Genomic DNA, 12,707 nt, shown 5'->3' with positions numbered 1-12,707 from the left:
CTGGAGCTGCTGGGCGGCCAGCTTTGCCACCATGCGGGGAGCACCTGCCTGAGAATGAAGCAACAGAGAAGAAAAGCAGAGCTGTAAGGTGGAGAGGTTTCTGATGACTCGGGGCACCTGGATCCAGGCATGACTAAAGGCAATTATACTCCCGACCGTTTGTTTCATGCATCGATACATTTCCTTTCTGGCTTGAGCCACTTTGAGTTGAGTTTATGTAACTTGCAACCTTAAGATTCCAGATAAGTATACCTGCTCGGGCCCGGGCACTGTGTAGGGTGCTGGCACGGGGCGAGTAGGTTAGATAGAGTGAAGCATCAGGTAGAAGGTGTGAACCTACACTTCAGGAAGGCAGATAAAGTAAGGAGTCAGGTGACCAGAAGTCCGAAAAGCCAACGTCAGCACTCCAGCACTTCCAAGCAGGGCATGGCAGTGGGGGTCAGGGTGGGTTCCTGGAGGAGGTGACACACAAATGGGCTTTGAAGGGGGCTGACAATCCAGTAAGAAACCCAAGAGCGCCTTGAAAGCAAGCCTCATGCTTTAGTCACCTTGGTGTTCCTAGCACTTAGCCAGGGTGTGACAAATGGCAGGTGAGTAACGCTTTCCGTGTTGGGCAAGTTGTAAATTTGTGTCTCTTGGCTTTCCTGAACGTGACCCTGAAGGCACAGTTATTTCCTCGGGGGCTTGTGTGAGGTAGCATTGGCCCCGTTTTAGCGATGCAGAGACTGATGGCCAGAAAAGAACAGTGATTTGCTCAAAATCGCACAGAAAGTCAGTGGCGGGGCGGCACTAGAGGCCAAGGTGCAGGGTGAGGTGTGCTCTCCCCCCAACAGCCAGGGCCCCAAGCTCAGCAGAGATGGGTGTGGCTGGGAGTGCCACCGGTGTGGACAGGGTGGCGGGAGGTACGAGGATAACGATGATAGCGGCACAGGGGAAAGTGATATAACTGCTAACACTAAGGATCCCTGTTGTGTGCCAAGGGCCTCACAAAAATTAACTCGTCTAAGCCTCCCAACATCCTACGACACAGGGACTATAGTTCACCCCAACTTACAGATGAGAAAACTGAGGCCCAGAGCGGTCATGTTACTTGATCAAGATCATCTGGTCAATGGCAGAGCTGGGATTCAAATCCAGGCATTATCGCTCCAGTGTCCGAAAGCCTAACCACTGTTTCATTGACCCTAAATTGATATAGTACAGATTATCACTCATATTCTCAGTATGCCAATGCTTTGCGTTGCTGCTGTCATCCAATCTTCACAGCAACCCCATTTTACAGATCGGGACACTGAGGCTCAGAGGGGGTCAGTAGCCTGCCTAAGGCCACTCAGCCGGTAAATTGCAGAGACCAGGACTGAACACTAAAGTTCCCCTGCTCCGCTCCGCTCCACTCCGCTCCGCTCCTCTCCTCTCCTCTCCTCTCCTCTCCTCTCTCTGGCCCCAGCCTTCAGCACCACAGGCGAGGACAGCACCCAGGCGGGCCCAGTGCTAAGTGCAAGGTTAGGAGAGGCGGGAGCTGGGGAAGCAGGCAGGGTGGATGGACCACCGCAGACCTGGAACTCAGGCCTCCAGGGCTGGCAAAGGATGCATGGGTATACTGCCGCTGATTTAACCAGACCCCCAATGGGTTGTGTTCAACTTTTTTTTGCTACTACAAACAATGAGAAGCCTGCACATAACTCATTTTGCTGTGTGCCGACGTGTCTGTAGGCTCAATTCTAGAAATGGGTTGCCAGGTTAAAGGGTGAGTGCGTTTGGAATTTCTGTAGAATGTTCGATTCCCCCAGAGGGCTGTGCCACTGGCCTTCCCCCAGCCGTGTAGGAGAGAGCTGCTTCTTGGTGGAGCAGGGCAGCGGCCACCAGCTCCTTCGCCCTCTCTGGGCTTCTGTATCAGAAATGTGGGGTGATGGGGGGGATACGAATAGGTTTCTCACTTGCTTGTTATTTGCATAAAGTAACTCTGGAATCAACATCAGACATTAGTAAAGGTGCTTGACCACCCTTGGCACTCACTCCCACCTCCTCCTTCAGCTACTGCGGTAACCTCCTATCTGGTCCCCCCACCTACCACAATCTATTCTTTTCTTTTTAAGCTTTTAAATGTTTTTATTTATTTTTGAGACACAGAGACAGAACATGAGCAGGGGAGGGGCAGAGAGAGAGGGAGACACAGAATCCGAAGCAGGCTCCAGACTCCCGAGCTGTCAGCACAGAGCCTGACGCGGGGCTTGAACTCACGGACCGTGAGATCACGACCTGAGCTGAAGTTGGACGCCCGATCGACTGAGCCACCCAGGCGCCCCTACCACAATCTATTCTTGACCCAGCGGCCAGGGAGTCTGGCAGAGCCTACTCAGGTCGCATTGTTCCCACCATCAGCTCCCATTTCATTCCAAAGTCCTTACAAGGGGCCTCAACTTACCCCTCTGACCTGTCTCCTCCCTCCCTCTGCTCCACACACACACCGGTCTCCCTGCTGTTCCCCCAAACGCGCCAGCTCCCGGCCTGGGGGCTGTTCTCTTTGCCCTTAGATGGCTCCGTGGCTCCGTTCTTCCAAGTTCTGCTCAGATGACAGCTTCTCAACCAGGGCTACTCTACTGCACTCCAGTAATCCTGCTCTAGCTGCCCCCAGGGGAGGGTATCACTCTCTAGCGTGTTATATAATTTACTGACTGGCTCTGTCGATTGTGGCCGTCTCTCTTCCCCACCAGAACTTAAGCACTAGGAGGGCAGGGACTTTGTTGGGCTGGTTGTGTTCACTGCTGATCCCCCAGCAGCTAGCACAGTGCCTGCACATCACAGGCACTTAATCGATATTTGGTGAATGAATGAATGCATGAATGCATACATCCCTGGGGAGAGGCGTGGGAACTGAGTGACCAGAGGCAGGGCAGGAATGAAACTTTTCACTAGGATTTCACAGTCCTCTTGGTTCTACGGAGTAAAAGGAACTAGGCTCAGTTGGTGGTCGAGGCGAAGCCAAAGGAAAATGCAAGGGGAGGCCATGTGCATCCACCTAGGCTCAACAGCCCAGGGCGGGGATCCCCTGAGAGGGGCCAGAGGAGGGGTGGCCCCCGGGAGCCTCCTTGACACCCCACCCTGAGCAGAGCCCTCTCTCTGTCCCCACGGCAGGTGCCGTAGTCTGGCTCTCGGCTGTTCACCACCTTCCCTAGAGGGTGTCCTTGATCCTCTCATTTGTTTGCCCCACTGAAGAAATCTGTTCACACGTGGGTCCTCCTATCTGCTGCCAGAGAGTGGGGAGACCCAGAGCCTGGTCCCGCTGGCCCCAGAAAGAGGCCTATGGGGTGCTTGGAAAAGCACTTGCCCCTGCTGCTGCCCCCAAGGAGCTCTGGTCAGCCACCTGCCTTCCCTTCTCTTCAGTCTTCCAGTCTATGAAATGAGCTATTTAGTGGTTCTTATCCCTTCATCGGTCACCGAAGGTTCACTACCCTCTCCTCTGAAAAAGTCCACAGCCACCCCATGCACACTTGTATGTACGACATCGGTGGGGGGGGGGGTCAGGGCCCCAGGGAGCCCTCAAGAGACTCCAGATAAGGCCTCTCCCTCCCCTTGGCCTTTCAACACAAATATAAACTCTAGCAAACATTCTATTCTGGTCAAAAGGAGAAAGAGAAGAATATTCTCAAATCACTTCCTTGTCTTCCCCCTTGTGCAAATTCCAGCTCCATCCCTTCTTGCTGTGTGACCTGAGGCAGGTGGCGCCACTTTCCTAAGCCTCAGTTTGCCCGTCAAGAAAATGGGGCTGTGAATGCCCACCTAACGTGGTGGACCTCTGTAAGAATTAAACGGGCACTGGCTGGACAGAGGGGCCTGGGGCCGTGGTTCCGTCGTGGATTTGGCACAACCTTGCACCACCTTGGGTAAGACCACACTCTGACTTTGTCTCGGCTTTCTATGCTGGAAATGGGGGCTCTGCTAAATCTCACCCCCTGAACCCGCCTGAGCCAGAAGGGGCTTTGGAGGCCATCTGACCCAGCTTCCCCATTTCCCAGGTGAGGAGGCTGAGAGAAAGAGCTGGGACTTCAACAAGATGAAGCAGGCGAAACTGGAAACGACCTTCTGGCCACTGCCCTCCCCACTAGGGGCAGCCTAGGGTTCCCCTCGCTGCGAGGCTCGGCCTCAGCCTCCCCTCCCAGCTGGCGCAGTCTGCCCCTTCCCTGGGGCACATCCTTGGCGGTTATTAATAGCCTGTGACGCTGTCTGCCTGCAGCTGGTGCCCAGAGCTGGAACAGGCTCTCCGCTCCTTTTTGCCCTCCCGGCCGGACCCTGGGGGGAGGGGGGAGTCCTGGGCCTCACCCCTCCCCACCTGCCTGAGGGCCCAGTCCCTGTGGCAGCCCCTGCGGGTGTGGGAGGTGAGCCCTGTTGCCTGGGTGAGGCGGGCGGCCCAGCACCCGGGGAGTTAGCAGGAGTGGAGGGCCGAGAGCACGGAGGTGGCCTGCCACTGGCTAACTGGCCCGGGGCCCCGGGCTGGGTGTCCATCAGTGGAGAGGTGGTGACCACCGGAGAGATAGCAGGGTGAGCAGAGTCTCCCCGAAGAGACGAGCCCTTCCCTAGCTACGCCCTCTGCTCTTCCCCGAGCCTCTCTCCGCTCTTCCCCGAGCCTCTCTACACGGGGTGAAACAAGGATGTAGCCTAGCTCAGGAGACACATTCAGGCACCCCTGGGTAGGGCCACCACCATTTCTCGTCACGGAACTCTGGGTAAGTCACTTGTTCTCTCTGTGCTTCTGCTTCCTCATCAGTAAAATGGGGATAATATGGTACAAGTTAAAGTATTATTAATAACAGCTAACATTCATGAGCCACTTAAAGTATAAGTTCTTTAGGTATGTAAAGACTCATTTAAAACTCACAACAGGGGCGCCTGGATGGCTCAGTTGGTTAAGTGTCTGACTTTTGGTTTCAGCTCAGGTCATGATCTCCAGGTTCGTGAGTTCGAGCCCCGCAGCAGGCTCCACGCTGATGGTGTGCAGCCTGCCTAGGATTCTCTCTCTCTCTCTCTGGCCCTTCCCCACTCGCGCTCTCTCTCAAAATAAATAAATAAGCTTTAAAAAATTAAAAAAAACAAAAACAACTCGCAACAATCTTGGGAGAAGCTATTAGTATTCCCATTTTGTCCCTTAGAGCTCAGGAAAACCGAGACTCAGAGGATGAAAGATTAGGTGACGTGTCCTGTGTCACAGAGCTAAGAAGTGGCTCAGAGATGTCTGTCTGGCTCCAGAACACTCCATGAATACTTGTTGTCGAGCATCTACTATGTTCTGGGATCTGGAATACATTCATGAACCAAACGAACAGCCCTGCCCTCAAGGAGCTTATGTTCTAGTTTGGAGGCAGACAATTGTAAGGGTAGGTAAGAGATGTAGGTCAGAGGACCTAAAGGGGAAAGCAAGGCAGGGAGAGGTGAGGGAATGTTGAGGGTGAGGGATGAGACTGTAGACACTGGGTGGTGAGAAAAGGCCCCACTGACATGACTACAAGCATGTGGATACTGTGGCGAAAGCACTTTCTCGGCAGGGGCTCGGGGAGCAGTGGGGAGGCCAGCGTGGCTGCAGTGGTAAGGGCGAGGCACAGGTCTAGCAATGAGTGACGATGCCGTGTGCAGGGTCTTGGGAGCCACGGCAAGGACCTGGCTTTCACTCTGTGAGATGCGCGCCGAACACCTGACTTGAGCAAACCCTTCCTGAAGCCAACCTGTGTGCCAGACTCTGGGAGGCCAAAGGGCCGCTATGAACCTGACCTCGCTTCCACTTAAGAGACTTGGAGTCGAGCCCCCCACCGCCTTCCACCACTGTCCCAGGCGTGGGGCTGAGGAGGAAGGGGCGAGGGAAGTCTTAAAAGCTTCTGGGAAAGTTTCGTGGGCCTGCACTGCAGATGTCTCCATGGCCCCGTGTGAGCAGAGGTGCGGGAGCAGGAAAGCGGAGCGATATGCCCAGAATTGCAGCCAGAGCCCAGGCTAGGTCCTGTCGGCTCCTTCTGGCTGGCCTTGCTCTGTGAATTGTGTGCGAATGGTCTCAAAGTGGGCAGGATGTTCCGTGAATCCTAGATGTGGAAGCGTGAATAAAGACCTTCACCTCTGAGCTTCCATTTTTTTTTTTTTTTCTGTAAAAGTGGGGGCAACATTCCCTCTCTGCTCAGGGCTTGTGGGGACTCACGTTCACAGCATGTCACAAACATCCATTCGCTTCATCCTCCCCATGACCCCAAAAGGCACGCATTACCACCATCCCTTTTTGTAGGTGAGAGATCTGAGGCACAGAGAGGTTAAGCACCTTGCCCAAAGTCACACAGCAGGGTCTAGAGGTTGTGCTTTCCTCCACTAAAATATGTTAACTGGGGGGCCTCGCCACCCCTCCTGGAGACACTTGGGAATCAGGGCTGGCAGATAACCTGAGCCCTTGGGAAGGGAAGATCTCTCTGCAGGGCAGTGGGCCCCCGGCTAGAGAATGGGAAGCCTTCCTTCTATGATGGGGGAGTCGAACAGACCCAGGGGAGCTACTCTGGGGTGGAGATGTGTGCAGTCTCTCTGGGGCCTGACCAGGAGGAGGCGGAAGAAGGCTCTGTCTTGTCCAGTCCCCACACCCCTGTCCCTCAGGGCCATCCCAAAGATCAGAGGCAGTTGGAACATTCTCTGGCTAATGTCACAGGGACAGCAGGGGGAGGGGGGGTCATTGTGGCTTCCTCTGGCCTGGCCCAGCTCATTTGCATACCCCGCAGGGTGTGGGGGAAGTGACGAGCAAACACTTAAGGAGCAGGCACTGTTAAAAGCGCTTCACTTGTAACAGGTTCGTCTAATCCTCCCCATAACTCTAGGAGGTAGGAGGTTGGAGCTATTTTCACCCCTACACTACATCGGAAGGAACTGAGGCATGGGACAACTGTCTTGTCCAAGGTCACATGGCTAGGCCCATGGTACAGGTGGGATTTGAACCCAAGGAGTTCGATGCCAGTTTCACCCAAACATTTGGGGGCTCATAGAGGTGGGGAGTCAAAATCCTCGCTCTGGGCTAATGTGGTGCTGTTCTCAGCACTAAATGAGAAAGCATGGTGCACTTGACATTGAAAAATGTTCCACTGCTTCTTCCCAACCCTGATATTACACGGCTCCCCAAGTGGGGGCTGAGCTGGGAATCTGGACCTGCCCTGTCTCCAGACTGTAGCCAAACTATGTAAGGGCTCTAACTGGACCCTTCAGGCCCACTGCTGCTGCTTCCTGAGACCAGAAAGGGGGCTCAGGGGAGCAGGGGAGCGAGTTGGTGGTTTGGGTGAGACTCAGGATCTGTTGGAGAGGCTGGTCCTGGCTCTGGCCTGATGCCCAATTGCCGGGGGCAGAACGCCTTGGGAACTCAGTCAGCAAAAGCCCGGCAGGTGCCTCACCTAGAGAGCAGAGGTGGGAAGGAAGACGGCCTCAACTACAGAACTATGGTCAAGCAGTCCTAGATCCCACCCCTTGCCACAGGGTAAGGTTCTGGAAAGGCCCTCATAGACTCTCAGTCTTGAACCCCACCCCATCCTGCCCGGACTCGGACTCGTAGCAGGGCCATGCTTCATACTCTCAGGCACCACTGGCTCTCAAACACTCCCTTCCCCTTTCTCGGGGATAGCAGAAGCCCTGTGGTCTCCCAGACTGGCTAAGGGAAAACCAAGGCTGCATTATCACCAAGGCTTAGTCACCCATTTACCAATGCCCCTTTGAATATAAGAGTCAATAGTTACTGAGGACTTTTGACATGCCAGATCTCGTCCTAGGCCCTCTCGTCATGCTTTAGCTCACTTAATCCCCCTGATGACCTTGAGGGAGATATCATCCTTGTTTTGCACATAAGTCAGTTGAAGCTCAGAGAGGATAAGTGACTCACTCACGGTCATACAGCAGCTATGTGGGAAACCCTGGCCGAGTCCAGAGGCTGTGATCGTAACCATGGTGCTTTGCTATCTCCTTTGACCTCGGGTTTCTATAGACCTTCATCTAGGAAGACGGCACACTCCCTTCCAGGGCCATGCCCAGTGGCTGGAGCCCAGTGCTGGCCCCTAGCCCCTAGCCCCGCCACTTGGCAACACCCATTGGCTTCATTAATGTTTAGGGAATGTCAATAATTTTGAGGGACTCTTGCGTCTAGGCCCCCATCTCTCCTGCCTGACCAAAACTTAAAGCAGCTTGGACTCAGTCCTAGAAAGTTAGAGCAAGGAGTGAGCTTATAGCAGAGAGAACCTCTAGTCCAATTCCTCTGGACACCTGGGTAAACTGAGGCCCAGAGAGCAGTCCTCCCCCAAGAGTCCTCGGCAGTAGCTGGGCCTAGAGCCTTGGACTTTTGCTCCTGGAACAATTGAAAACAAGTTTTTGGTGGGTGAATCCTTCTAGCACAATGAACGGTCACAAGACAGAGCCTAGGGTAAAAGTGGGGCCAGGCTGGGATGCTGTGGCTAGACGAATTCAAGTTCACTTCACCACTCAGCCCTGGAGGGACATCGCTCTGTGCAAGTTCTAACTTGACCACGAGGGAGGCAGGGAACACCCGCATGTGCAAAACACACACAGATGAAGGTCACCTGCTGAGCAAACATTTTCTGGCCTCCCCCTGGGCTGGCAAAGCCAGATGCCTACAGGAGCGGGTAGCAGGTCACATAAATGAGTAAGCAGGCCAGTTGAGGCCCTGGGGTGAGCTGGAGGGCAACTGCCCTAAAGAAGGTGGTGACTCTTCAGCTCTGGCCTGGGGTTACCACACCATCGGAGTCTTTAAGAGGCTCCAAAAATCAGTATTTGTATATGAAATTGTATGTGTTTTTTTTTTTTAACACTGGTAACAAATGCAAACATGAGAAAAACACTGATTGGCTCAAGAAAATGCGTCTAGAAGCTGTATTTTCCAACAGGTGCTGTACAGCAGGCTGGGCTCTAGGATGAACACAGCCATTGCAACCCGGACAAGATAGACCCGGTTCCGTCTCCTGGAGCTCAAGGTCTAGGTGTGGAGACAAGGTCTCACAGCACATGTAGACACGTGCCACTGTCTCCAAGCCGCCAAGCATCAACCAATCCAACCCATCTCTGCACTCTCTCTCTGGCCAGGTCAGATCAAAAGGGGAGGTGGAGGCAGAAGGCTGTTCCTGAGCCAGCCTATGAAAGGACTTCTCAGGTTGAGGGAACAGCCCCCCAGTGGCAGGAGGGAGTCAGAGGACACCAGAAGTGTAAGAGGTGAGTGAGGAGTGAGGGCTGATGTTTGAGAGGCGGGTTAGGGCCTCAACACAAAGGGCTTGGTCCTGTGCTTTATTCCAGACTCAGTGGGGAGCCACTGCAGGTTAGGGAGGAGGGGAGATCTTACTCCCCGTCCCCTCTGGCCTCTTGATGGTTTTCCCTAAGCACGGTGAGTCAAATCTCCGCAATTTAGCGTCAGGCTCCACTCCCTTGCCTGTGGGTCATATGATAAGGCCCCGGAGCTCCCGGGAACCCATTGGAAATGAACTCCTTCAGAGAGGGAGAAGACACACCTGGGTGCTCCTTGTGGCCCAACTGTGATCTATATACTGCAGAGTGAGTGGCTCACTCTCTGTCATTATCCCTGGGAGATGCCACGCGCTTGCCCAAGGTCACCTGGTCTTCAGAGCAGCTGGCCCCTCCACAGCTTGGGCTGAGGGGGTCTGGCCTCAACTGTCCTTGAATGTGCAGGAGGGGCTGCCGGAGTTCTGGCCTGAAGCACCCCAACCTCTTCTCCTGCTAGTCACATCCTCTCCCTTGGGTCAATGCCAGCAGCAGGTGGGGTGGGGGCACTTGGTATTGGGAACGGCGGAGAAGAGGGATCAGCCTCCAGGCTCAGGGCCCCCAAGAATGCAGCAGGATGAGGATCAGATGCTTCAGGTGTGGGGTCAGAACTGGTCAGCTGGACCTGACCAGGTCTACCTCCACTGGCCCAACAGAGAGTGGTCTGGGCAAAGGAAGAGCAGCCCCAGGGTCTTACGACCAGAAAAGACCAGGAAAAGGGGATCAGGATGTCGTGGGGGAAAAACAAACACACAAACCCTTGACTCAGTTGCCTGGCACATCACAGACACTAGCTAGAGGTTTGTTGAATGAAGAAATGAACAAAGGAACTCCCAGGGGGGCTCCCTGTATATCAAGTCCTGCCTTCCTCAGCATCACTGCCTGCCTGCAGAGGGCTCAGAGAGAAGAGACTGGGGGAAACCCCAGCAGCCCAGAGTGTGTTTCCTCAGCACCGTCCAGCCCCTTCCCAGGATCTCTGATCCAGAATTTCAGGGTACAACATCCCCTGGGCCTCTCGTCTTCCCACGAGCTGCAGGGCCTGGGGTTCGGGACCTTACTGACAGCCAGGCTGGGCCCGGCTTTGTAGAGCCTGGAAAGCTAAAGCAAAAACCTAGAATGGTCCCTTGGCTGTCCAGGACACAATGATCCAACCTGAGGTTTGGCCCTGGGTATTATGGAGGTCAGGAGGAGAAGGCAGTCTTGGGTTTGCTGGCCCTAGGGCACATGGGGACAGAAAGGTGCCCTGACCTGAAATGGCTTCTTCGTCCAGACTACCTCTCTTCCCCAGAAATCAGTGCCTCACTTTGGAAAGAGCTTGCCCCCTCCTGCAAAACATACAAAGTATGGCTTGGGGGCGACCTTCCCTGTGGCCTGGGTGGGGGGCAATGGAGTCACAGAGAAAATATGGGATTCCCACCCATTCTCTCAAACACACCCCTTCCTTGCCCTCTCACAGACAAAGACACACACCCAAAGCCCAGGCCATCGCCCTAGGGCCACGCACCGCAGGCCCCCCTCACCTGTGGACATCCCCAAATCTCCTCCCAGGGGGACTCGGCTTGAAAACTCAGCCCGGCCTTGCGGGGAGGGGTATATACACTCCAAGGACCGAGAGTCCAACAGCTCCAGGTTCCCAGTCTTTTGCAGGGCGTGGGGGGAGGTGACTCTCCACCCTATTCCCTCCTCTCCGTGGCATAAGGGGCTCTGCCACTACTCCCCTGCGAGGTCGGGGAGCAGCGTCCAAACCCCAGGGCTAGGGGTGGGGGGTGGGGGAAGGGAGAGGAGGAGGGGGCGGCTCCTCCAGGCGAGACACAAAGAGACGTCCTTCAGCCTCGGCTCCATGGCGACGCTGGGGAGGGGGCAGTGCGCACCCAATACTTCCTTCCCCACCTGGAGGGCTAGGGACCTCGGCGGCCACTCACCTGGGCCCGGCTTACCTGGGCTGGGGCCGCGGGGACGCCGCGGCAGGGGGCCTGGGCGCCGTCTCGGTTTCCGTCCGCCCGGCCCGGGGGGGGCTCAGGGCGCCACAACCATGGGCTGGGATGAGAAGGGCGCCGCGAGGGGCTCAGTCGCCTGGGTCCTGGAGCTTTGAGGGGGGCCCCGAGGCCTCTTGCTGGTGAGGGATAGCTCTTGCTGTCCTCGGTTCCCTAGATTTGGGGTTCCTGTGTACCGGAATTGGGGGGGGTCTAGGAATCCCCTGATCTAGGGGCGTTCTGAGCTGAGTCTTCGTGTCTTGAGGTGTGGAGTTGTAATGACCGGGTTCTTGACAGGGGGTCCCAGCAATGCCGGAGGAGGGGGTCACTGCGTTCTAGGTCTTGGGGGGGGGCCCGATTGAAGAGGGGGAGTCTTAGCCGTACCGTAGGGAGGTCACTGTCTTCCGAATACGGAGGAAGTCTCCGCTTTCCCCAGCTGGGGAGTAGCTCTCTGTTGGATCTGGAAGGGGTCTCCCGCTTTCTTGGGGGTCTCTGGGTCCTGGATGTGGTGGAGGGGGATCCCCGCGCTCCCCGGCTGCGGGGGCTTGCAGAGTCCCGGCCACCGGCAGGAACTGGGAGGAAGCCCCTCAGCCGCTGGGGGGCTCCGTTGCCGCCGCTACGAGCAGCCCGGCTCTGCAGTCCCGGACCCCGGCCTGGTCCGGGCTCTGGCTGCGGCTCCGGCTCGCGATCCGCCCGGTTCTCGGGCCCCGGCCCCGGCGCCCGCCCGGGCAGCTCTCCATCGCTGCATCGCGGCTCCGCCCTCTGGCCCGCGCGCACCTGCCCGCCAGGCCCCGCGGCTCCGCCCTCCGGCTCGCGCGCCACCGCCCGCCCCTTTGTCCGCCCTGCTTGGCGCGCGCTTTCGCGCACGCGCACTCCCCTCGGCGCGCGCTCTCCCTCCCGCCGCGCCCTCCCGCCGCGCGCCGCGGGGCGCAGATTCTCCCCGAGCCGAGGGAGCAGCGCAGCGCCCCCACCCCGCCTTCCGGCCGCGCTGGGTCCTAGCGCCCGTGGGCGCCCTCTCCACCTTCCCACCCCCGTGTTTTCTAGGTCAGAGCCCACGAGGGGGCAAGAACGAGGTTAGAGAGGACTCGAGGGAGTCTGAGAGGGTCACCTGGTCCAGCCTCCCGGGCCCTACGGGACCAGACTGCCCTAGACTGTCCCAGTCTGTTCTTGTAAGGCGGAGCATGTGTCTGTTTCAAGGAGGGAAGCAGCCAAGCTCTGCAATCGCGTGTGCATTCATTCATCCATTAGCCTGTCTGCCCATCCATCCATCCATCCATCCCTCCCTCCATCCTAGTTTGAGCCAGACTTCGGAGAGCTACCAGTCTACTCGGGGAAGAGGTCGTCAACTGGGGCCTCGGGGGCTGTGACCAGCCCAGGTAGGGTTTGCGACTCCCGCTGTGAACAGTCGGTGACTAGTCCTGGAATGCGGCTGATAAGCTCAGCGCTCACTGG

The 12,707-nt window shown here is 56.5% G+C and overlaps 1 protein-coding gene across 2 annotated transcripts in view; it reads right to left on the bottom strand.

The window, feature by feature from the left end:
* Positions 1 to 12,707, bottom strand: part of SBK1 (SH3 domain binding kinase 1) — a 50,890-nt gene that overhangs the window by 13,210 nt on the left and 24,973 nt on the right. Inside the window, exon 1 of one of the 2 annotated variants that reach the window (XM_027051074.2) lies at positions 11,220 to 12,019. The exons of the other annotated variant lie outside the window; for it this stretch is intronic. The gene's annotated coding sequence lies outside the window, so the exon portion shown is untranslated. Of the gene's footprint in view, positions 1 to 11,219; positions 12,020 to 12,707 lie in introns of those variants that run through there. 2 annotated transcript variants of the gene reach the window in all.

The sequence above is a fragment of the Acinonyx jubatus genome, chromosome E3, assembly GCF_027475565.1.
Source record: "Acinonyx jubatus isolate Ajub_Pintada_27869175 chromosome E3, VMU_Ajub_asm_v1.0, whole genome shotgun sequence".
NCBI classification, from domain to species: Eukaryota; Metazoa; Chordata; class Mammalia; order Carnivora; family Felidae; genus Acinonyx; species Acinonyx jubatus.
The sequence above is the reverse complement of the archived record's forward strand: the minus strand, read 5'-3'. Positions and strand labels throughout refer to the sequence as shown.